The 25,362-nt window shown below is 39.8% G+C and overlaps 1 pseudogene across 1 annotated transcript; it reads left to right on the top strand.

Annotated features, from left to right (window-relative positions):
- Window positions 1–695: 695 nt before the first annotated feature.
- LOC147334074 (uncharacterized) lies at window positions 696–16,514 on the top strand (annotated as a pseudogene). The gene is made up of 3 exons (XR_015128409.1): window positions 696–851; window positions 12,448–12,550; window positions 15,432–16,514. The product of XR_015128409.1 is annotated as an uncharacterized LOC147334074 (transcript).
- The last annotated feature ends 8,848 nt before the right edge of the window (window positions 16,515–25,362 follow it).

The following is a 25,362-nucleotide window of genomic DNA, read 5'->3' as shown; positions in this document are numbered from 1 at the left end:
TGATCTACTAACAGTGTGCTTTAATCTCTCTATGAAGAAGCCACTTCAGTTCAGTAAAAATCAGCTGGAGAGCATCTGTGAACAGCTGACTCTTTGCTGTGCTATAAATAAGTAAAAATAAGTGGGGCTCACCTCAAAACACAGCTTGAGGACTGACTGGAGAGTTTTAGGACAGTCTCTTCAGTAAACCTAGCAGCTCTTTAACATCAAAAGACGTGTTTGACCTGCTGCAGATGTTAGTAAATCTGACCCTAACTGTTTGTTCTTCTTTAAAATTCAAACTCAATAATGAAGCAATATTTTTAACAGGCTGTTCCTGTTTATATAACCTCCATAAAACAACAGGGTTAGAACACATTGTGACGAAGTAAGATGTTTGTTTTGTAGTCCATCTTCTGCACAATGTAGTTTCAACAGGCGGACATCCGGTGTCACGTTGTTACAGAGAGACGAGCGTAAGGCTGTTCCAATTCTCAGCACCGCTCCTCTCTTTCCCTGACATCTCAGCAGTTGTCCTCCCCACGATGACGTTTTCATCGAGGCCAAGGAAAAGAGTTTAGGAAAAGGAGATTGGCGCTACTTTTGAAATAACACTCCACGGGGTTACGTTGTGCAGCTGAGTCACGTGACCGCACAGCAACAAATCACAGCGGAGCCGGGTAAAGGGGGAGGAGCAAAGTGTGTGTGTAGGAGAGGATTCGAGCAGAGCGAGCTGCTTTTTCATGAAACGGGAGTAAAGTAGTAAACTTACTGGAACAACGTGGGTCTCTGCTCCCTGATCTGTTTCCTGTGTTTGGAAAGTGTTCCAGCTTCATCACGGAGTTTCTCTCGGTTTGTGGGCTCGTCTAAAGGTAAGCATCGAGCTAACTTTAATGTGGGTTCAGTTTATGCTGAGTTTAGCTCTGTTGAGAATAATAGATTGCTTGGTAGACATTGGAGTTAGACAGACTGTAGAGTTTGTGATTGCTTGCAACATCATAATATGGCGGTTGCTGGGGGGAAAGAATACATAAAGAAAAATAGTCTTGGAATATGAACAAAAGGATGGGGTGCAGGGCAGGAGAACAACCAACCCCCACCCCAGGACATGAAGCCACAGGTACAAGCCTGGGGGAGCGCAACTCCAGGGTGAGAGTAGTGGAAGCTTGCTGAGAAGGAGGCTTTGGAGCGTGATGTCACAGGGGTGGGCGTGGAAAGGATTTTGGCCTGACGCGCTATTTTCTGGCAAAGCTCAAGTATGGGCTCAAAATGTGATCATAAATATTTTGTACTTGTAAATCAGGATTTGTATGTGTATGTGTTTACGACTGTGCGTAAATCCCCCCTAATATTGGTATGATCTGAGCTCAGGCACTAAGCAGGACGGGGCAGCTACTGCCTGCGAGTTAGTGAATGGTAAATGGCCTGTATTTAGAGAAACTGTTTTTATTCATCTGTTTATTTTTTTATGAGCTTTGTTTGAATTTTTGAGTATCTGCAAGTGGGACCGCAAAAACATGATTGTTGGCCTGTATTTATATAGCGCTTTACTAGTCCCTAAGGACCCCAAAGCGCTTTACATATCCAGTCATCCACCCATTCACACACTGGTGATGGCAGCTACATTGTAGCCACAGCCACCCTGGGCTGCACCGACAGAGGCGAGGCTGCCGACACTGGCCCTCTGACCACCACCAGTAGGCAACGGGTGAAGTGTCTTGCCCAAGGACACAATGACCGAGACTGTCCAAGCCGGGGCTCGAACCGGCAACCTTCCGATTACAAGGCGAACTCCCAACTCTTGAGCCACAATCGCCCCGCAGTGACAATGTGATGGGATTTCCGGCTCTTTCAGCTCGGCTCACTAAAAAGAGTCAGCTCTTTCGGCTCCGAACCGGCTCTTCAGGTTGTTTTGTTGCTTTAATTAATTTATTATTAACAATAATATAAAATTATGCACAAAAGGAATTACTAATGTAAAAAAAGAAGTGGTTTTATTTATATATGTTTATATATAAATATATGCGGTGGCCCCTAGAGACAAAACACGTACAAACTCCAAAACACATTTCTAGCGTTAACTGAACTTTCAAAACAGCTACCTAGATCACTTAAATTACACAATTGAAAGCATGTGTGTATTGTTTGTGTATTTATACACAGGCACTCATATATATATTCAAATAATTTAAAAAAGAGCTCATTTACCTGTTACTACGACACACCAAATCCGGTCGTTGGTACTTGCTGGCTTGTGTGGCCACTAGGTAACAAAAGCTCAACACTGCGCCCGAGCATCCTGGAGCACTTCTGTTGTCTTTTGTACGTGTTTTGGAGTTTTTACGTGCTTTGTCTCTAGGGGCCACTGTAAATATACTTTTATTTATTCACTCCACACAAAATGTAATAAATAAATAATTTAATACAAAAACCAACTATTTACATTTCAACTTTTAACTATTTAAATTTTCAGCTTTTTTCCTTTTAAACAAATTTAAAGTGAAAGAACACAAAACACTGCAAACCACAACACAATTAAATATAAATTAAAATATGAAAACAAAAAGAACATGCATATTCTCTGCCATTTGGGCCTGCATGAATAAACTTTCTGAATCCTTTATCATCCGCAACTGAATATAGTTTTGGATGATTACTATACCTTTCTAATGTGACGTTGATGTCCCTGGCTGTTTCCCTCCGGCTCTGTTCCTGTGGTACTGCCAGTGTAACTACTGCCCCTCCCCCCTCTTTCCAGCGCAAAGCACAAGGCTCGCGTGCGGAGTGACGCTGAAAAAAGTGAGAGAGAGAGAGAAAAAAACCGGCTCCCAATAAGGAGCCGGCTCGCGTCGTTCACTCCAAAGAGCCGGCTCTAAGAGCCATTTCGTTCGCGACCGACACATCACTACTGCAAGTGCGCTGTTGGAGAAACTGAGCTAGGCAGACAGAGGAGAACTGAAGATTGACCAGGTACCAGAGTAAATCATTCATACTGTACAAAAAATGTAAATATGACGGTGTATCACGAAAGATTGATATCAAACTGATCACTTGACCAGTATTACGTTACTTGCTCTTCAAGTTAATCAACAAATGGCGAAATGAAAAGCCGAACAACAACAATGCTGTTTCTTTAGAGAGTCTTAGCTTACATGTGTGTTTATTTCATATTTTCAGTTGTTTCCCTCCACGGCTAAATAAATCTGTTTCAGTAATGCACTGATATACAAGAATGGACATAAGGAGCTTCTTTCAAAGAAAAAACTCAGGTAGATATTATTTTATATATTATGCTTTGGATGTTGTTCAGTATATCTATGCAAAACAAGAGGACTTTCAATACACAGCAGTATATTCACAGTTGAAACCAGATATTTACATACACTTTATGGAAAACACAAGAACATTTTTTTACTGTACAACATCAATTTAGAGTAAACTTGTTTTGTTTTAGATAAATAAATATTGAAATATCTTTTGACTTAGTTAAATGTCAGAATAAAGAGAGACAGAGCTGTCTATTTTTTTATCACTTTCATCAAATTTAGGAGTACATGTACACTAAGTTTATTGTTAATTAATAAAAAAACTCCAGACGATTCCATTCTGCGCTGAAGAAGCTTCTGATAGGTTAGTAGAGTCCATGTGAGTAAATTGGTGGAACAGCTGTGGATGCATATAAGACAAAACACAGAGCCTGTTTCTTTGAAATGGAAAATTAAGAGATGTCAACCAAAACACCAGGAAAAGGATTGTGGAGCTCCATAAGTGTGGCTCAATTTTGAATACAATTTGGTGCCATTTAAAATTAAGAAATACAGATAGTTTCTCTATTTACTCTTAAAGTTAACAAATATGTTTTTTTTATATTTATCAATCTAAAAAAATAAACATTTACCGTATTTCCCGGACTATAAAAGCGCACCTGAATATTAGCCGCACAAGCTAAAATCAGGAGAAAATCCTGTTTTGTACATACATTAGCCGCACCTGACTAAAAGCCGCAGGTGTTTCAATGTTGACTTATCATATGTAAGAGAATATGCACAAAGCGAATTGTCAGGAAAGAGATGGCTGTTTGGAGACACACCTCTTTTATTAATATTTTGAAAAACAAGTTATGGGTACATATTTGCATAACTTTTTAGGTATATGTACAAGTAGCGGTAATTACAAGTAGGAAACATGTACTGTGCTTCATAAATGAGTAACAAATGTAGTACATAACAATAACCTACAGCACACCAGAAAATAGATTCGGCCTACCTTTTAGGCTCAGGTGCAGTGACACGGCTTTAACAAGAAGAAAAGTCAGTCATTCACCACCATCTTCCTGCGCACTAAAACCACCAAAGTCCTCTCCTCCAGTGTCGGATACGAACAGGCTCAGGATGGCTACGTCATCCACTCTCAGCTTCTTTCCTTCGTTGTCACTTACAAAACCAAAGAAATCCTCGTTGTCAGTGTCGGAGTCGAACACCCTCAGAAAGGCCGTGGTGTCCTCCTCTCCATCATGCAGCAGTCCAGCCCTTCGACATCCGTTGGTGATCATGGATGTTTTCACACTTTTCCACGCTGTCAGATTCCACCGGTGGAATTGAGCATAACTTGCTTTTCGCAAGTTTATTGCCGCACACCATACACGACTCCCGCAGAACACGTAGCGTTAATTTGAAGTTTGTTTTTCGTGCTACTTGTACAGCACTATGTTGCCTGGCGGATGGACACGTGACCAACATACCACTCTTGAACCCCGATACTGTGTGTCTGATCACATGCCCTTCCGCCAGGCAACGTAGTGCCGTACAACAGCGGAACAAACAAAAAAAATTGTCTTATGATATGATAAAAATCATGGACAATCCATAGAAAAGCCGCACCTGACTAAAAGCCGCAGGGTTCAAAGCTTGTGCAAAAAGTAGCGGCTTATAGCCCGACAATTACGGTAGTCTGATTTGATGTTACAATTAAAAAAGTGTATCTGTTTTGATCTGAAGAGTATGTAAATATCTGGTTTCAACTGTATATTTGATGATTGTCAGCACAAAGAGGGAGAGAGAGGGAGAGAGAGGAGAATGAGGACAGAACAGTAAGGGAACAAGAGCAGGTGAGAAACACATGTTAGTCAAATGGTTGTTTACCAAAATCCGTATCATAGGTACTTGTGTATCTCGTACCTAGTGTTTCTTTTCAGGTTTGTTACTTTTCAAGTTATATATTTATTAAGTTATGCAGGCTTATGAAGGTTAAATAATTATATAAACTTTTCTGAATGTAAATAGTGTACTTTTGGTAGAATTAAAAAAATAAGTGTAGTGCGGGTCTATGATGATTTTTAGTGCTACTATCATCTAGTTCTGATTCTGGTTCTGTCTTGGTTAAGTCCTAAGTGGTCCTGATTTTGAACTGTTGTAGTCCTGTTTTAATTCCGGATCAGTTCTGGGTCTGGTTGAATTGGGGTTTAGCCCTCGTGTCTTGATGCAGCCCCAACTTTGTTCTGCCTTGCCGCTTAATTAAAATACTAGTTTAAGGTGTCCTGCATATGTGATATATACTTTTTCCTATATGAAGTCTGTCTTTTTTGAACAAAATCTCACACAGTGGCTCAGTTATGCTCCAATTAATCTTTCAGTAATGTCTACCCCCCCCCCCAAAAAAAAAGAAGAAAAAAAAAGAATCCCACATCCATACTACCCTTTAGGGCTAAGCCCCGGGTGTTTCAGATGTCTGCTTCCGTCTCTGGTGTGGACTATGAAATACGGCAGTGGAGTAAAGACCCAGAGTACTTACCGCCACTGTCCTACCTCGATATCTTCACGTATCTTGTTAACCCTGACCCTAACCCTCACGTTCAGATTTCGGAGTGCCCTATGTTTAACGTTGGTAACCAGTTTGGATTTGTTTGATTCATTTCATAGGCAGGCTTCCCTACAGTTGTGCGAAAGAGTTAGCAAATCGTTACATAGCACGTATGTCTGTCTCCAACAGTCACTCAATTCTATGTTTGTTTGCAATTTCTATAACCTCCAAGAACCCCAACGATAATATTATTAAGCTATAAAGAGTGATATGAACGTACAGAACTTGCCGGAGTAAAAATGTCTGGAGCACACCAACAGATATCTGGAGATGGAAGCAAACTGGATATCAAGCCGTCTCATGGCTGCTATCCAGTAGAGCAGGGCGATATGGCCAAAAATATTTATCACGATATATATTTGAAAATTTGCGATAACGATATAACTGACGATATAATTGATGCGAGACAAAATACAACTCCACAACATTACTAGCGCAAAAAGACAACCTTCCATTTAGTTTCACTTAAACAAGAAGCTGGTTTTTATGTACATTAAAGCTTTATAAAAATGTAACAGTGCAAATGCAAATTCTTTGCTGAAAGTTTAAACAAAAGGCATTTCCACTAGAAATGGGCTGACATATCCTGAGCATAACCATGTATAATATCCACTGAAGTTAAAAAGAGGTGCTTTGCAACATTAAACTGCAGTGTGCAGTACGCATTTTTCGGACCATAAGGTGCACGGGATTATAACGCACATTAAGCGAAACAAAGCAGTCAGATAAATCAAACTTTTTTAAACTCATTCTTCTTGCTTCCTTCTGTACCATTGATTCATTAATGTTGAATTCTCTGGCAGCTGCTCTATTCCCATGTTGTTGCAATATATTAACCCTTTAGAGCTGATCGGAGCGGACACACTCTGTTTTGCGTAACTATTTTTAAATCCCGGTAGCACTGCAACCACGTAAGCTAGCGCAAAAATTTTTTTTGCATATGAAACCGGAGGAGTTGTACTTACATCTTATGCCATCAGCTTGTCCTAGGTCACGGTTTCCTTCCACATAAAGCTTTGCAAAAACTGCATAAAAAGCGCTTGCAGGAGCAAAAACATAATATTCCAGAAACACGCTTTGCCGATCCGATCAGCTGTTCATAACACTTCCTACGTTGGAATAGACGTCAGCGCGAACTTTTGCATTTCCGCCATTACCTGCCCGAAACCGGAAGTGACGTCATTTTCGCAGAAATGTAGTCTTTTTTACCATCAGGGCCTCAGGGCATATACTGGTCTTTTTAAAAGTTATCTTTGACTTTATGACTTTCTGTGTTGTTTCTGGGATGCTTAGGACTCATATTGCACTGCTGGAAATAGTTTATTTTGATGCATATGCTGCTTTTTTGCAAATTTGCAGTATAATATTTATTTTCGTTTTTCCTGCAGTGTATAAAAATTGGTGTATTTCAAAAATAAAACTATGAAGACACTCAAAATAAATTTCCTGTGGTGGGAAACTATTTTGTGCAACTTTTTTGTATTTACAGTTTTGAGGGATAAGCCTCTTCAATTTCTCTAACTACAAATATATGTTAAAAAAGCAAAAATGATTTTCAATTTTTTTGTAGTTTATTGCACTTTTTTGCAATTTATGTAATTACTATGCACTTAATGAATACATATTATTAAAATCTGGGCTATAATGGTTGTATTGATGTATAGCAACTTGAAATGCTCCCAAAAATGACTCCACAGCATGTAAAAATATAATATAAGCTCTGGCGGACTTGGTTCTATGGTAGGTCTTAAAGGGTTAATGACTAACCTTGTATTGTGGATGGATTATCTCAGTTGTTCTCCTGACTGAAGTTCGGTCCGTTTACAGCATCCTGCCATGCGATTGCATTTGTCTCTAACTATCAGGAACCTTAGTGTTCGTCCTCCAGCTTCACTGTTTATGATATGCTAACATAGCTGTGTCGCTAGCGATCACGTAGCACATCATTATATACCAGCTAGTCCAACTTCAGTAACCCTACAAACGTCACTGCTGTTTAGTTTCCTGTCTTCATTTATGTTGGAAGTGATAGCAGAGCTGTACGTTTGATTTTTTCAGAAATCTCTCAGTCAGAACATGCTATATCATGTTTAGGTAACTAGCGAAACTAGCGAGCTAACTTCCGCTAGCTTCCTGCTAACTTCTAACACCGTTAAATGTAATAAATTTTGTTTTCATGGATGCCTGGAAGTTAAACTTCATAGTTTCACCTGGTTAAGCAGCAATGCTGATCGTATTATTAAAGATGAAAGAATTGAGACAGTTTTTAACTCTGTGATGCTGCAGTGTTCGTTTGACCTGAAAATACGGAGTTTAGGACCCAGATTACTCCCAGATTTAAGAGCATCTTAGTCCGACAAATACGACAATAACGACGGCCGTTTGCATGTTCTGCAAAAAAAATGTTCTTTGTCGTGTATCTGACGGACAAACACAAAACCAGTTCCACATCACTGAAGTTGCACCATTTTTACAAACCAATTCTGGTTCATCTGTTTCACTCAACAATCGGCCATGTGCGTATGAAAACAAAGGCACTGCGCATGCGCGTTTTACTCATATTCTATCGCGATATTTCATTTTCCTACCGTTGCCTAACATTATACCGGTATTACTGTGAACGGTATAATATGGCCCAGCCCTAATATCCAGGCTAGACGCCTTCGTTTTGTAAGGTCCGCCATATAAGCTCCCTCATGATGCTTCCAGGTTGGGAAAGAATAAAAAAGACAAACCCTTTTAAGCTTATTCCACAGTCGGCAACACAGCAAATACGAACCATGGCTGTTGTGTGTGCCTTCGCTCCTTTTTCGCTTGCGCTTTGTTTGGACCCGGAAAATGGCCCATCAGGCCAAAATCCTTTCCACGCCCACCCCCGTGACATCACGCTCCAAAGCCCAATGGCGGTGACAACTCTTCCACAGTAGCAGGTAGGATTTTTCTTTTTTTGTTGACGGCTAGTTTTACCTTTCCATACGGATGGTCTGCTTATGTTTTGATCAAGAGCCTTTTTTGGGCAGCTGAAGAGGAGAAGTCCATCTTATGGCCAACCTCTGACTGTATCTTGGTCATATTACCCAACAAAACCCAGTATCCAAGTTCATCTGTAACAGTCCTTTTATATACTACAGGAAAAATGAAAATAAATAGTTTATTTTGATGCATTATAATATTTCCAATGGTGTAATTTCAGTTCTAAGGATCCCAGAAACAATACGGAAAAGCATGAAGTCAATCATCATCATCATCATCATCATCATCATCATCATCATTTATTTATATAGCACTTTAAAAACACACCTGGTTGACCAAAGTGTTGTACAATAGTAATATGCACATGACTTTTATGAACATCAACATAGGCTTATAAGGCCCACAAAAATGACGTCACTTCCGGTTTCGTGTAGGTAATGGCGGACATGCAATAATTTGCACTGATGTATATGCCAACGTAAGAAGTGTTATGAACATCGGCAAAGCGTGTTTCTGGAATATTATGTTTTTGTTGCTGCAAGTTTGGAATATTATGTTTTTGTTGCTGCAAGTGCTTCTTATGCAAATTTTTCTAAAGCTATACAGGGAGTGCAGAATTATTAGGCAAATGAGTATTTTGTCCACATCATGCTCTTCATGCATGTTGTCTTACTCCAAGCTGTACAGGCTCGAAAGCCTACTACCAATTAAGCATATTAGGTGATGTGCATCTCTGTAATGAGACGGGGTGTGGTCTAATGACATCAACAGTCATTTTAAGATTAGCTAGTAAATAACAATTAGCTAATGTTGTTCATGAGACTAAAGTAATCTCATGTTGGTGATGTAAATATTATACTGCCAATATTACAGTTATTATTATATTAATCATTATTAGTTATTACAGCATTGAACTTGAACTCTGTGTCAAATACTGAGCTTCAGTAAAGATTCAAGTTGCATTTATTTATGTCCTATCACCTTAAATCTTCACTCAAAGACAAGTATCTTTGACAGTGTATATATAGATGTATCTGAATCGGAATAGTGTTTATTGGCCAAGTATATGTGCAGACACATACAGGGAATTTGGTTCCAGTAGATGGTGGCTCTCAAGCACAGCAATGTAAATCTCTCACACACACACACACACACACACACACACACACACACACACACACACACACACACACACACACGTGTCTATATATACACATACATACACAAAGCTGTGTAAACCAACTATACATAACAAACCTAAACTTATATACATAAAATACAGAAATGAATGAGGTGGAATGAATACTACAAAATGTACATAAGGTGCAGCTGCAGTCTGGCAGTGGGAGCAGTGTGACAGGTCAACTGTTAAGAAGGGAGATGGCGAGGGGAAAGAAACTGTTCCTGTGTCGGGTGGTCCTGGTCTGCAGGCTTCTGTACCGTCTGCCAGAGGGCAGCAGATCAAAAAGTCTGTGTGCAGGGTGTGAGGGGTCTGTGATGATTTTCCCTGCCCGTTTCCTGGTTCTTGAGAGGTACAGATCCTGGATGGAGGGCAGGGGGGTGCCGATGATCCTTTCTGCTGCCCGTACAGTCCGCTGCAGTCTGCTCCTGTCCTGTTTAGTGGCTGCTCCATACCAGACTGTGATGGAGGAGCACAGGACAGACTCAATGACCGCAGTGTAGAACTGGATCAGCAGCTCCTGTGGAAGAATGTATCATATATAAGATACAAATATTGTTATTTCATTTTGTTGGCATTACTAAATTTGGCTCAGTTCTTACATATATTTGTAACAATATATGTAGATTAATGTTCGTGTGTAATTTACGTTGAGTAGGCTAACCACGTTATTACATTAATGCATGTAAGGTGAACTAGCAAACACCGTCATAGTTACATGGCTTTCTTCTTGTCTGATGGCAGATACTCCCTTCACCCTGGCCAAAAAGGCTAAAATGACCAAAGAAAAAATGGAAAACGGCTAAACATGAGAGGGTTTTGGACAAAGTTTGTGTTTTTTCCATTGTTTAAGCACTGCTTCCATCCAAGAGTGATACCATATATGCCCTATGGCTGCAGAAAAGGCTAACATTGTTATCTTTCTACAAAAAAAACAGCTGAACATGAGAGGGTTTTGGACCAATTTTGTGTTCTCCATTCTTTAAGCACCAGTTTGAGTACCGTTTAAGCACTGGTACAGTTTCAAAAGTACCAGTTTGGTACTGGTATCGGATAGGGCTGCACGATTTTGCATAAAATGAGAATCACGATTTTTTTTCCTTAGAATTGAGATCACGATTCTCTCATGATTTTCTTTTCCAATATAAATATTTATTGCACTTATTAACTGCACATCAACTTCGTAACAGTTGAGACTGAACATAAAAACAATAAATAAACATAAAAACAACAAATGTCTCACATTTGTTGTTGCTGCAAAATGTTGTACTGCTTGAAATTCCGTCTCCACCGTTGCTCGACACTGCGTGTATAGAGCAGGTAGTGCAACAATAGAAAAATAGTTGTGGGACAGCACTGTGTAGCGTTTGTCTAGGGCGTTGATCGTTTTCCTAAATCTCTCATTTTGCACAGTGTTGATGGGAGCCATATCTTTGGTCAGGTGATAAGTAATGGCCTCTGTAATTTCTTTGTGCCTGCGGGAGTTCGACGGGTATAGGGAAGCGCTGTATAAGGTTCCCGTTATTGATGTTTGGGTGGTTGACCGGGATGGATTTTCTCCTGTCACTTTCTCGTCATCCCTGACGTGCTCTCCGATGTTTTTTTCACTACTAATTTTAGCATCACACGGCACAGCTTCTGTATCACGTGGTATAAGGCTCCGCCCTTGTCATTTGTTGAGCAGGAAGAGTGAGCGCTTGTTTTCATGCAGATTACGTCCTGGATCAAAATGCGGTACAGTCGTCGTCTTTGTTTTTCTTTTTTTTTTAATCGTTGTCATTTGGAAATGAGATCGCACAAAAGTATGAATCAAGATCGCGATTTTCTAATGATTAATCGTGCAGCCCTGGTATCGGATAAAACCTAAGCGATACCCATCCCTACATACAACCACCCTTTACCTTCCCATATGGAAAAGAAATAGTAAAAAATTATATGATTTACTCATGAAAGTGGCCACTTTCTCATTACTTTCATACATTGTTTTAGTAAGTATCCAAAAAATAGAAGTTTCATTTATATAATTTTCAAGGGGTCTTATATCTGTTTTCACTCTTGTATGCTTTTCATACAAGTTTCACACAAGATGGATACAAACTTTATAAGATTTATATATATCCTTTCCATGTGGGTTGTCTGGGTGGAGTAGGTGGAATCTAATGAGGTGCTTCAGGTGGTACTGCTACCATTGAGTGTGAGCCGGACTTGTGGATCTATAGAAGTCCATATATACAGGGTGTAGCATCCACTGGGTAAAGGCAGTGATATGCAGGGGGGTCAGTGGCTTTTTCCCTTTCAGGTTCTTGTGACAACTGATGACTTTCTTGTTGTAGCTGCTTCTCAGTTTCCACATTGAAGTTTCATAGGTATTGTTGTCACTGAGGAGTTTAGTCATGTTTATTTGCTCTGCTTTTATTTTTATCAGGGATAAAATACATATACTTTTTGTGTCCCAGCTGAGTAACAGGAGAAGAGTCTGGTGGAGCAACAGAGGAACAATTTCAGCCATTTGGATTCAGCTCAGCCACTACAGAGGAAAAAATGACTTCAACACAGAAGGTGAGAAAAATATCACAGTTACACTGTTATTGAAACTGCACAGCTTGTTGGTTTTTAAAAACATGTTAACAGCAGCTTTATCTTTTCCATCCCGGGCTCCTCCATATATACTAGGGCTGCCACGATTTGTCGACTAGTCACGATTACGTCGACTATCAAAATCGTCGACGACTGATTTAATAGTCGACACGTCGTTTGAAGCTTTGTAAGATCACAAAAGACGCAGGAATAAGTGGCAGGATTTAAGAGTGTAATAACGGACTGAAACAGAAGATGGCAGCATTGCATGTACAAGGATGTCAGCTACCGTTAAACCCCGAAGAAGAAGAAGAAGCAGCTGTGTCCCAGAATTCATAGCGCGGCCCAGCGCAGTTTCCAACAATGGCGGCAGCTAGTTAATTTTAATGTTACTCTTATTATTCTTTCTGGGTCACAAAATAAACGTTTAACATATTTTCAGGCGAGAATGTAGCTGTGTAAACCTCAAATATCTGCTCAGTTTATCAAGACTACATATTTTCAAAAGCGCTCCGACGTTTTCGGAGACATCTGTTACCCACTAGCTCGTTAGCGAGCCGGGGGCTAGGCTCACTAGCGCCGTGAGAACACCGGACTCCCCGCAAATCGTTTTCAAACCCATCGCCGTCTTTCGCTACTCAGGTTAAACATGATATATGAGTCACTTAGATAACTTAAAATGTTGTTGTTTGGCTTTTTTTTTTTTAGTATTTTATTTGTTCTTGAGTAAATCAGTTTGGCTGAGATTAAAGTTATAGTTTTTACACAGCTGAATAAACGTCAAGCAGACAACTGATTATCAGAAGTGTGAGATGCTCCAGAATATACTCCAGTGTCCTGTTATATTTTAGATAGCAAGGAGTTTATTAAACTTCACCGAAACAATCTGCAAATTTCATTAAAATTTAATAAACTATCATCTTGTCTTTATTTTTAGTTAGCACAGACCTTAAACACTTAAAGCTGTAAGCTAATGATAGTTATATAAGAGCAGATGCTGCTGGTGCAATAAGCTGTAGTTTTGCGTCCAATGGATGATGATCTGATTAGTCGACTAATCGCAAAAATAATCGGTGACTAGTCGACTATCAAAATAATCGTTTGTGGCAGCCCTAATTAGGGCTGAACGATATATCGCATTTGCGATAATATCGCGACATGATCAAGTGCAATTTTCTAACCGCAAAGGCTGCGATTATACTGCGATTATAAGGCTGTCCAAATTACTACCATATCCCAGAATTCATAGCACGGCCCAGCCAAACTCCAGTTTCCAGCAATGGCGGCCGCTACTAAGTTTTAAAATTACTCATACTAATCTTTCTGGGTCACAAAATAAACTTTTAACATATTTTCAGGCGAGAAAGTAGTTGTGTAAACATCAAATATCTGCTCGGTTTATCAAGATATCCCATATTTGCAAAAGTGCTTCGACGTTTTCAGAGGCGTCTGCTACCCACCAGCTCGACAGCTAGCCGGGAGCTCGAGGATTACTGATGCGGCCGAGAACGGCACAACTCCCGGCACATCATTTTCAGATCACCGCGGAGTTTCGCTGCTCCGGTTAAACGTAATATATAAGTCACTTAGACAACCTAAAAATGTTATTGTTGGGCTTTTTTCAGTGTTTTGTTTGTTCGTGAGTAAATCGGTTTGGCTGAGATTAAAGTTATTAGATTAGATAAAATAAAACTTTATTAATCCCCCGGGTGGGTTCCTCCTTGGTTTTCACACAGCTGACTAAACGTCAAACAGAAAACTTATTAAACAGAAGTATGAGACAGTCGAGAATTTACACCAGTGTCTGGTTATATTTTAGATAGCAAGAAGCAGACGGCCGAGTTTATTAAACTCCACCGAGACAGCGGTGACGCTAATCAGAAGGCTAGACCGTCCAATTTCACGCCTTTAAATTTTAAAGGCGTGTTTGTGTGTGTGTTTATACAATTGCTATTATGTTTGCACTTTATGTGTAATGTTACTGACTGCAGAGATCAGTAAGATGTGTGTATTTTTTATTTATTAGTTTTATTTATTTAATATTATTTTTTTAATTGAATGACTGTCTAGTAGTTCACAGATGTCGAAAAACTGAGTGTGGTAAAGCCACTGATTTTTTTTATGTATATTTCTGCAATCTGCACATTGTACTGACTTTCATTTTAATGTTTACACCAGGGTTCCTTGTCAGCACTTTATGCTCAGATGTTTGTAAGCTAAAAATAAACTATTGTGTATGTTCAAATATACTGTTGTGATTGAAGAAGTTAAATAAAAATGTCAGTCATCAATTCATGCATCACCTCATGTCATCATAACAGAGGTCTGTCTTCCAGGAAAGAACAGTTTAAAATTAATGTAATATAGTATTGGCCATACTATATGATGTATTGCTTGTCTTTGTTTAATAATACAGAAGACAAAGACCTTGAAAAATAATCGCATATCGCATCGCAATCGCAATATTGGGGCAAAAAATCGCAATTAGATTATTTTCCATAATCGTTCAGCCCTAGCCCTAATATATACACAGAATCTACATTCACAAACAAAAAACTCAGATGTTACAAGAAGATACAAACATAATTTTTATCGGCACACATTGAAACAACAATATCAAAAATTGATCTCAATTTTTTATGAGTAAAATATTTTCTCCACTTATCAATATTTCTTCAATATGTATTTTTCATTACAACTGTCATTGTAGCACATCATTGAAATGTGATACTATGACCAGAAGGTGGTGGAAACACACCTACAATGTGTTTGTTGACATGTTTGATTCCACTAATGGAGGGAGTTTCAGTTTGTTCCACGACTGCATTTCACTCACTGCCTCTGTTTGTATCTGTCACTGCAGGACCAACATGGATCGAGAAGTCAGCGCTCTCAGGAGGCCGACAAACCTCACAGAAGAAAAGGAAAGAAAACCTACAGCTGTGATGAGTGTGGGAAGGATTTTAGCCGGGGTGGAGACTTGAAAAGACACCAAGTCATCCACAGTGGATTTAAACCTTACAGCTGTGACTTGTGTGGAAAGTCTTTTACCCACGCTGAAAGCTTAAAAACACACCAACGCATCCACAGTGGATTTAAACCTTACAGCTGCGACTTGTGTGGAAAGTCTTTTACCCAGGCTGGAAACTTAAAAACACACCAACTCATCCACAGTGGATTTAAACCTTACAGCTGCGACATGTGTGGAAAGTCTTTTACCCAGGCTGGAAACTTAAAAACACACCAACTCATCCACAGTGGATTTAAACCTTACAGCTGCGACATGTGTGGAAAGTCTTTTACCCAGGCTGGAAACTTAAAAACACACCAACTCATCCACAGTGGATTTAAACCTTACGGCTGTGATGACTGCGGGAAGGATTTTACCCAAGGTCGAGATATAAAAAGACACCAACTCATCCACATTGTAGTTAAAGCACACTACTGTGAGTTGTGTGGTAAAGCTTTTGCTCAAAGTCGAAACTTACAGAAGCATCTAGTTACCCACTCTGGAATTAAGGCGTACAGCTGCAACTTTTGTGGAAAAGGTTTCAGTGACAAACAGTACCGAAATAGTCACCTACGCATTCACACTGAAAATGATGTTTCCTGCTGTGATCAGTGTGGGAAACTGTTTCCAACAGATGCACAGTTACAACAACACGTTTAGTCACACTGAGGAGAGACCTTATAAATGTGACCTGTGTGAGAAGACTTTTAAATCTCCACACCAGCTGAATAAACACCAACAGATCCACACCAGAAAGTAACTCTACAAGTGCAGTTACTGTGAGGATGTATTGATTTTTTTATCTTGTAATTGTAACCTGAGTGTTTGGAACAAGTCTGATCAGTAAACTTATGGAGTTATACTGAATGAACTGTTTGGGAAAATGAAGACTCATTTTCTCTCAGTAAGCTGAGTGTTATAATGTAAACAGTAAAATGTAATTGGACGTTGGCAGAGATGCTCTTTATTTCAGGCGACATTCAGGATAAAAAATAAACAAAGCAGAGCAACACAGATGGATCCAGTTCTCAGCCCTGTCGTCACTGTGGTGGTGGGAAAACGTTTCTTTGTAAGCTTTGTGGAAAAGCTTCCAATCATCAACTGGACCTAAATCCACATCAACGCAGCCACACTGGAGACAAATGAACTACTGCAACGAATGTGGGAGAGGCTTCCACACACCAAGTACATTAAAAATACATGAACTCTTCCACAGTGGGGTCAAAAAGCACATCTGTGACTAGTGTGGGTCATCCTTCACCACTGGACGTGAGCTCAATGAAAAAGCATAAGCGAATCCACACAGGAGAGACACCATACAAGTGCAGACACTGTGACAAAAGATAAGATTAGATAACCTTTATTAGTCCCACATGTGGGAAATTTGTTTTGTCACAGCAGGAAGTGGACAGTGCAAAAGTTATGACGCAAAAATTAGAATACAAAAAGAATAAATACAGTACACAGCTGTACAGAATAGAATAAAATAATATACTATATACAGTAGAATAAAAAGCTTCTCACAATCAGGTCATCGTAACAAACATGAACGTACACACATGGAAGTGAACTTCAGCTGTGACCAGTGTGACAAGAGCTTCAGGAATCTCAGTTCATACTCCGAACACAAACGATCCCACGCTGTAAATAAACTGTTTCACTGTTACCAATGTGCAAAAACCTTCACTTCATTATCTGCTCTGTGCAAACATCAGCCTGATCATGCAGGACTGAAATCACTGGATCACAATGAATCTGAAGAGAGAGAAAGATCCTCTTCTGGTTTCAGGGTCAGACTTAAAAACCTTGAGATCAGGCTCCACAGAGTTCAGATGGAATCTCCTGTAAAGAGTGTCAGCTGATGTCACACTTGGATCTGATGAGGTAGCTCTGATTTCTGGACCTGGGGTCCGTTCTTCGTACGTCGCTTACTACATCCAAGATCAAATGACACATCCAAGACCAAATCATCGCTCTAACCGTGAGCTCGCTAATCCGGTTCTCCGAACACACCTGCTGTTGACGATTAGTACAGCTGGATGAAATGATGTGAGATTACTGGGTGTCGTAAAAGGGGCTACGCATCGATAGTAGAAACATTGATCGGCAACCCGCTGATTGGTCGGCGAAAATGTCAAAGGAGCACGCACGGTATTTTTCGGCAGCAGAGCAAGAACTCTTGAGTGAGGGATTTCAGGAGTTTCAGAGTTTAATCAGTTGTAGCCACAGCTGCCCTGGGGCAGACTGACAGAAGCCAGGCTGCCATATCGCGCCATCTGGCCAACACCAGTAGGCGGTAGGGTAGATTTATTATATTACACTATATTATCCAATATTATATTACATTATATTATATTATAATATGTTATATTATATCCCCTTTCACATTAGAGCCACAACAGGACCCACTAGAACATGGGAACAAGTAAAAGTGAAATATAAGAATATTCCACAGAATGGTAATATTTATCACTTATATTGCTTTTCGTCTCTTGGAAAGAGACCCTGAAATAATCTGTTTGTTTGTTCATAACAGCAACCAAGAAAAGGGCAGAGCAAAAAAAAGACAGGTGGTGGTCCTGCACCCCCATGTCAACAAGTTGGTTAAGTAAATAATACCCTCACGGGAATATCGATATCTCTCAATGAGCACGGCTCTGTTGCTATGACAGCAAGTCCCGGATGAGCTTCGGGGAACCGAACGATCCAGGATCACGTGAAATCGTCAACAATCAAATCCAGCTAACTTACTTAGCGAGGTACGAAGAACGGGCCCCTGCAGTGAATAATCCTGAATGTTACATTTAGGAAGCTGCATGTATAGATATGCATATCAAGTTTATTATTTTTCCTTTGAGGGATTTTAATTCTCTAAAATGTTATCCCTGTTACATTTTAACCTTTGTTCCCTTAGGACACAGTAGTGTTTAGTAGTTGTACTATTAAAGTTATAGGAATGTCTTTTCTTTCTTTTTTTTAACCAAACTGGTATTCTATCAAAAATCAAATATGGATATGTAAATCATTTCTTTTATTTGAACTTTTTTAGTTTTCCAAAATTAACTTATTTTTTATGTATTCATTGCATGTTTCACCTCAGTTAAATTTCAATTCTTCATTCATATTTAAACTCTTGATGTGGGCTGTATTTCCATGTAAGACCTTTTTTTTTCCAGAAGATGGAGCACTGATGCTGTGTAACCTTTATTTGATTAGGGAAAGAACACAATATTCACAGTGGCAGCAAAGAACTGTTAAAAGTTAAAAACAGCAGCACACATCAGAACCATTTTAAAGATCACAGGTGACTAATTTTAGTTAATTCAAATCCTATTAAACATCTATTTTTGGCTCCTCCTTTCACTTTAGTGTATTTACTGTATCCTTGAAGTCCACCTTATTTTTTTTTAATGAATTCATTTTGATCCACATGTTCTGCAGCTGTTTTCCTTTTGATTTGAAGTTTGCATTATGAAATCCTGATACTGTTAAAGCATCAGTTATAATTGTTGAACTCTGTGTAAAGTTTATTAAACAGTTTGGTATGAAAAATAAAGAAATGGTCTCACAGCAAGTAGTTTGAGCCATGATTTCCGATTCAAACTAATTTAAATGTTTTTAGTGGTACACGTGGAGGTTTATCAGAGGAGGAGACTTGGCTGCTCTCGGCACGGTTCCTGCAGCTCATTAAAAACTCTGAAATGATCTTCAAGGAAAAGATGATTAATTTTTCTTAAAAACAAGATGTGGGCATGAAGTTTTAACATGAGTGTGTTTAAGATGCATTGTGATTAGCATCTCACACGTTCCAATAAAGCAGATGTTCCTGCATTGCAACAGTAGTTTGCAGATGTGTTCATCCCCCGACCATCTGCAAGACTCTCATGCAGCACCAATTTGAAACGCAGCCTGGAAAGTGCGTTCATGGCCCTACAGGTTGCCTAAGCACAAGAGACAAATTGTGCAAAAGGAATTGGCTGAAATGGTGAAAATGCTGTTATCATAGGATGAAATGAGGATTTGTTCCTCAGTGTTTGGTCTCCTATGCTTACCTTTTCTCCAGATGATTTGTCGCAGTTGAGAGGGGCCGGTTGTCTTTAAGGTGCTTCCAGGTAATTAAGAAGTGAGTGCAGGGTTTGTACCATTCATCACACTTCTGTTAGGTTTGTTTGAAGACTCGGGCATTTTTCAGCACCTGCTGTAGCGATAGCTGCGTCCTCACACTGCATATGCTGTTTGCTACCTGGATGATGTTGTCATTCATAGTGATACCACGGTGGAGCATGTGCAGTGGGTGGTCACAGTCCCTAAAGTGTGTGGTTGGATGGAGGGACGTACAGTATTTGGGTACAATTTGGGAGCTGGGTATGTGCATCCACACATGGATAAAACAGCAGCCATCGCATCCTGCCTGTGTCCCAACGCAAAAAAGGAACATCCTGATAATAATGAATTACAATATTCCCGACAAGAAGAAATAAATGCATGAACGAGTTTTTCAGCATCACTCTGGGACAGGATATTTCTGATTTTCAAGATATTGCAGCAATGAAAGAAAGCAGTCATAAATATTGGCTTAATATTTCCATTAAAGGAGAAATCCTGGTCAAAATGACTCTAAGATTCCATATAGTGTTACTGGAGGCCAAGGTATTGCATCCAGAAAAGGATAAAATCCGTAGCTGTTGATAAAATTGGCACAGAGCTTCCCCCATGCATTACCAAAGATTCACATCAAACTCATTCTTGATTGCTTTAATGAACATTTTTTTATTGTCACAGTTTGATACTGATGATTTCTTGTGAACACTCCTTTAGTTTAAACCCAGTGACAGTATCAAGTTATTATGTTTGTTTTCATGTAAGTATCTACACTTATGTTATCTATCTATACTTCGTCTGCATCCCTCGAGGCCCCATTTGAAGGCTGATTATGTCCCAACATAGGCCAGAATTCATAGCGCAGTGGTGGCTGTGGCTTTTTTTTTCAACAAAGAAAAAACCCCAGCAGATGGCTGAAGCGTGGTGGCCAAAGAATAAACTTTTAAAAGCAAGTATTAAATTTTAGATCACTTATATATCTGCAAAGAACGTTATAACATTACTGTTGGCTACATGTCCACAAAGTTATGTATAGGGGTGGGTTTTTAATTATCGATTTATCGATTAAAATCGGTTCTAGCTTGGATAATGTGATATCGATTCATTAAAATCCTGAAATGATTTTTTAATACAAATTTATTTTGACCAAAATGCCAGAATTTCAGGTTAAACCTCAGAAAATTTCAACAAATAACAACAACCAAACAGCTGAAATAGTAAATGAGAGCCGGAACACGATTCTGCACAAAGACGTAAACACAAAGCGTGGATCCACCGACGGATCAGAATCAGCGAGATGTCGCCTTTCTCTCACGACAGCACGGACACGGTCGGGGCTGAAAGCCGACAGCTCGCTGATCCGTGCTTTGAGTTCACGGCCTTTTTCCACTAGATTCTGAAGCTGCAGGTTTTGTCTCTCTCCAAACAATATTGACTAAACCAGCAGCTAAAGAAGATCCAACCCTTCACATAAACATCGTCATGAACTTTTGCTGTTTTACTTCCACAACAATAAAATCACACTTCATGCACAGCTCTCTCCCTCTCTCTCTCTCTTTCTGTCTATGTGTACTTCAAGAACAGTTTCCCGTCAAAAAAATCTGTTTTCTGCATTATTCACTTGTTTATTACGCACAAGTCTACCGTTGTTTACAGCGCTGTCGGCCTCTGTTTTTTCCCTTTTACCTAATTCTGAAAAGAAAGTCTCATTTCTGCTGTTCAATAGGCTACTGAACAAATTCAAACTTTTTAAAATTATGCGAAATTTCAAAACGCTTAGCCGTGTCTCTAATAAAACCTCTGTGACTTTGCTCTGCTTCACTTCAGCAGCATCAGCTAAGGTTCATATGTTGATTAATGGTTTTCTTTCGTTTTCGATGTACTGCAGAATATTTTTATAAAATCCCAGGCCAGGAAAATCAACTTCGTGTTTTTCTGTGTTTTATCCTCAGCTGTTGTGCATCTGCACTTTATTGTTGTCAATGTCTACGCATGGGACAGAGTGAAACGTAATTTCAATTCCTTTGTATGGCAAGTACATTTGAAGAAATTGACAAATAAAGTTTTCTATTCTATTCTATTCTAGCTACTTCGACACAAAGGCATCTGCTGTGATGCTCACACCTTTGATAGAGTCTAGCAAGTGTCAGCTTTTTTTATAGATATAAAAATATGGAAATGTATTGATGCAGGACCTGAATGATGATATATGGAATGTGGAATATCTGTCCATGCAGACAATATTGATTTGTAACTTAAAATTTCCTGCTGCCTGCCACTGAAGGCAGTGGGGAGAGGTAACAATTAGGCAGTGCATTTACAGTGGCATATAATGTCATCTTTTCTCATTACAGTCCACTTTGACCAGCAGGTTTGTGACAGTTGGCTTAACATACCGAGCCAAGGAATCTAAATATACATTTGGCATCTCAGTGGGGCCACCAAAAATCATCACCTCAGTCTTTTTATCATTGAATTTTAAAAAGTTAAGAGACATCCAAGCCTTAATGTCATCAAGACACTGAAGTAATGGTTGTATGGAATATGTGCCTTTTTTATGTAGAGGGACATATATCTGACAGTCATTGAAGGAAACTGTTTCCAGGGCCTACTCCGTGGATCGGCTTCCTCCGAGGCGTGGACGTCTATCAGCAGAGAATGTACCTTCACCTATCAGCAGAGAATGTCCCTTAGTCTGTAACACAGTCAAATATATTCTCAAGTAATATTCAAGCATGCCATTCAGCGTGTTAGTACGAGCAGCTCGGGAGCAGCTTGGGAGAACAAGAAAACAGAGACTGCTTTAGATTGTCTTCCCAAAGTGACTCAACTTTATTCACAAGTACAACAGTTTATATAGAGGGTAAAATTCATGAGACAGCAGATTATCAGTTTAAACCAGTACAGACCAAGATAAGGCAGCGTCTTCCTGCCCTTGGGTGAAGAAGCATCCTTTGTGTAGTTTATTAGTTCAGCTACAATTGTGATTATCTCAGCGACATATTTTCAAGGCACAAAACGAAGAGTTCTTACATTAGTGAAATCTGAAACAAACCATTTGGCCTTCAACAGGCGTCTAAAAGATTAAGAAACTAATGTAGCTGAGGGAGTGATCTCTGTGGTATTTCAACCTTGTACCAGCCTGTGATTCTCACACATCAATTCTTGGGTCAAAGAGAAAAATAACTAAAACAAAGGGGCCTTATTGAATGACAGAGTTTTCCTGCATAATGTCACTATAAAACAATATCCAGTAAATGCTCCCATGGTACTAAAATACCTAACAGTCATCAGCATAGAAGTGAAATGCAATGCTGTGTTTTCTCAGTATAGATCCAAGAGAGAGCAGATACAAAGAAAAGAGAAGGGGGCCTAGAACTGAGCTCTGTGGGACACCACACAAGAGAGGAGCGGAGGACGACACATGGTCACAGAGACTGACACAAAATGTTTGCCCCGCCAAGTAGGACCTGAACCACTCAAGTGCCCACCCAGTGCTCCAAATGACAGAGTAAAATGCATGATCCACAGTATCAAATGCAACTGTCAAATCTAAAAGTACAAGAACAACACAGTCCCCAGCATCAGTGGCTAAAAATATGTCATTAAAAACTTTTAAAATGGCTGATTCAGTGCTATGAAAGGGTCCATCCATCCATTCGCTTATCCTTTTCAGGGTCGCGGGGACGCTGGAGCCTATCCCAGCTGTCACAGGGCGAGAGGCGGGGTACACCCTGGACAGGTCGCCAGTCTGTCGCAGGGCCAACACACAAGTACAGACAACCATTCACACTCACATTCACTCGCACATTCACACCTAGTGGCAATTTAGATTTTCCAATTAACCTATCCCCACAAGCTGCATGTCTTTGGACGGTGGGAGGAAGCCAGAGTACCCGGAGGGAACCCACGCAAACACGGGGAGAACATGCAAACTCCACACAGAAAGACCCCGGCCTGATGGTGGAATTGAACTCAGGACCTTCTTGCTGTGCGGCAACAGTGCTAACCACCGTGCCACCGTGCTGCCTATGAAAGGGTTTAAAACCAAATTTGAAAACGTGTAAAACATTTTGCTTTTTCAGGAAGGTCATTCATTGACTGTCAACTCTCTTTTCAAGAATTTTGGAAAGAAAAGGTAGTTAGAAGAAAGGCCTGTAATTTGCAAGAATCGTAAGATCAAGAACAGGTTTTTTTTAAACAGGTGTTTGACTACAGTATGTAAAAATTTGGGGGCTACATCTGAATATGTGCTCAGCTCGACGGCACTCGTGTCTTACAGCTCGGGTCGTGTCGTTCAGCCAGGGCTCAGATTTAGTTTTAGAATGGCTGGATTTTAATTAAGCCATGTGCAAAGCAGTCCAAAGCAGTCTGGCAGGTGGAATAAAATCATGAGCTCAGTTCTGGCTGCATTAAAAATCTGGGATTTTGCAGTTCTGGTTAAAACTGATGAAAACTGCTCAGCAAGGGAGGAGTTAAAAACTCGTCAGCGCCGAGCAGCAGCGTGAGGTTTAACTGAGGTACAGGCAAGAGGAACTTCAACCATCACAGGACTGTGGTCAGAAAACACAGCATCACAAATCTCTACATTAAAAACAAAACAAAAAAAACCAAAACAAAACATGAGATAAAACAAGATCAAGTGTGTGTCCACATTCATGTGTGGGACAGGTCACACATTGCACCACATTAAAAGAATCAGTAAGGCCTTAAAAGCCCTTTGCAATGGGCATATCAGGACAACACACATGAATATCAAAGCCCCCAACAATAGGAACACAATCATATTTTGGCATGTATTCAGCCAAGATGTCAGCAAAGTCCTTCACAAAGTACTTATTGTATTATATATTTAATTTTATATGTTATAGAAGTTACAGATTTGTAAAGTGAGGCAAATTATTGTGATGTCACAATTACAGGATGATCTACTAACAGTGTGCTTTAATCTCTCTATGAAGAAGCCACTTCAGTTCAGTAAAAATCAGCTGGAGAGCATCTGTGAACAGCTGACTCTTTGCTGTGCTATAAATAAGTAAAAATAAGTGGGGCTCACCTCAAAACACAGCTTGAGGACTGACTGGAGAGTTTTAGGACAGTCTCTTCAGTAAACCTAGCAGCTCTTTAACATCAAAAGACGTGTTTGACCTGCTGCAGATGTTAGTAAATCTGACCCTAACTGTTTGTTCTTCTTTAAAATTCAAACTCAATAATGAAGCAATATTTTTAACAGGCTGTTCCTGTTTATATAACCTCCATAAAACAACAGGGTTAGAACACATTGTGACGAAGTAAGATGTTTGTTTTGTAGTCCATCTTCTGCACAATGTAGTTTCAACAGGCGGACATCCGGTGTCACGTTGTTACAGAGAGACGAGCGTAAGGCTGTTCCAATTCTCAGCACCGCTCCTCTCTTTCCCTGACATCTCAGCAGTTGTCCTCCCCACGATGACGTTTTCATCGAGGCCAAGGAAAAGAGTTTAGGAAAAGGAGATTGGCGCTACTTTTGAAATAACACTCCACTGGGTTACGTTGTGCAGCTGAGTCACGTGACCGCACAGCAACAAATCACAGCGGAGCCGGGTAAAGGGGGCGGAGCAAAGTGTGTGTGTAGGAGAGGAGTCGAGCAGAGAGAGCTGCTTTTTCATGAAACGGGAGTAAAGTAGTAAACTTACAGGAACAA

Source organism: Aulonocara sp. 'chitande type north' Nkhata Bay, linkage group LG3 (assembly GCF_057382095.1).
Source record: "Aulonocara sp. 'chitande type north' Nkhata Bay isolate Kocher_YH1m ecotype deep benthic linkage group LG3, A_spYH_male_GT1.1, whole genome shotgun sequence".
In the NCBI taxonomy this organism is placed as follows: domain Eukaryota; kingdom Metazoa; phylum Chordata; class Actinopteri; order Cichliformes; family Cichlidae; genus Aulonocara; species Aulonocara sp. 'chitande type north' Nkhata Bay.
The sequence above is the reverse complement of the archived record's forward strand: the minus strand, read 5'-3'. Positions and strand labels throughout refer to the sequence as shown.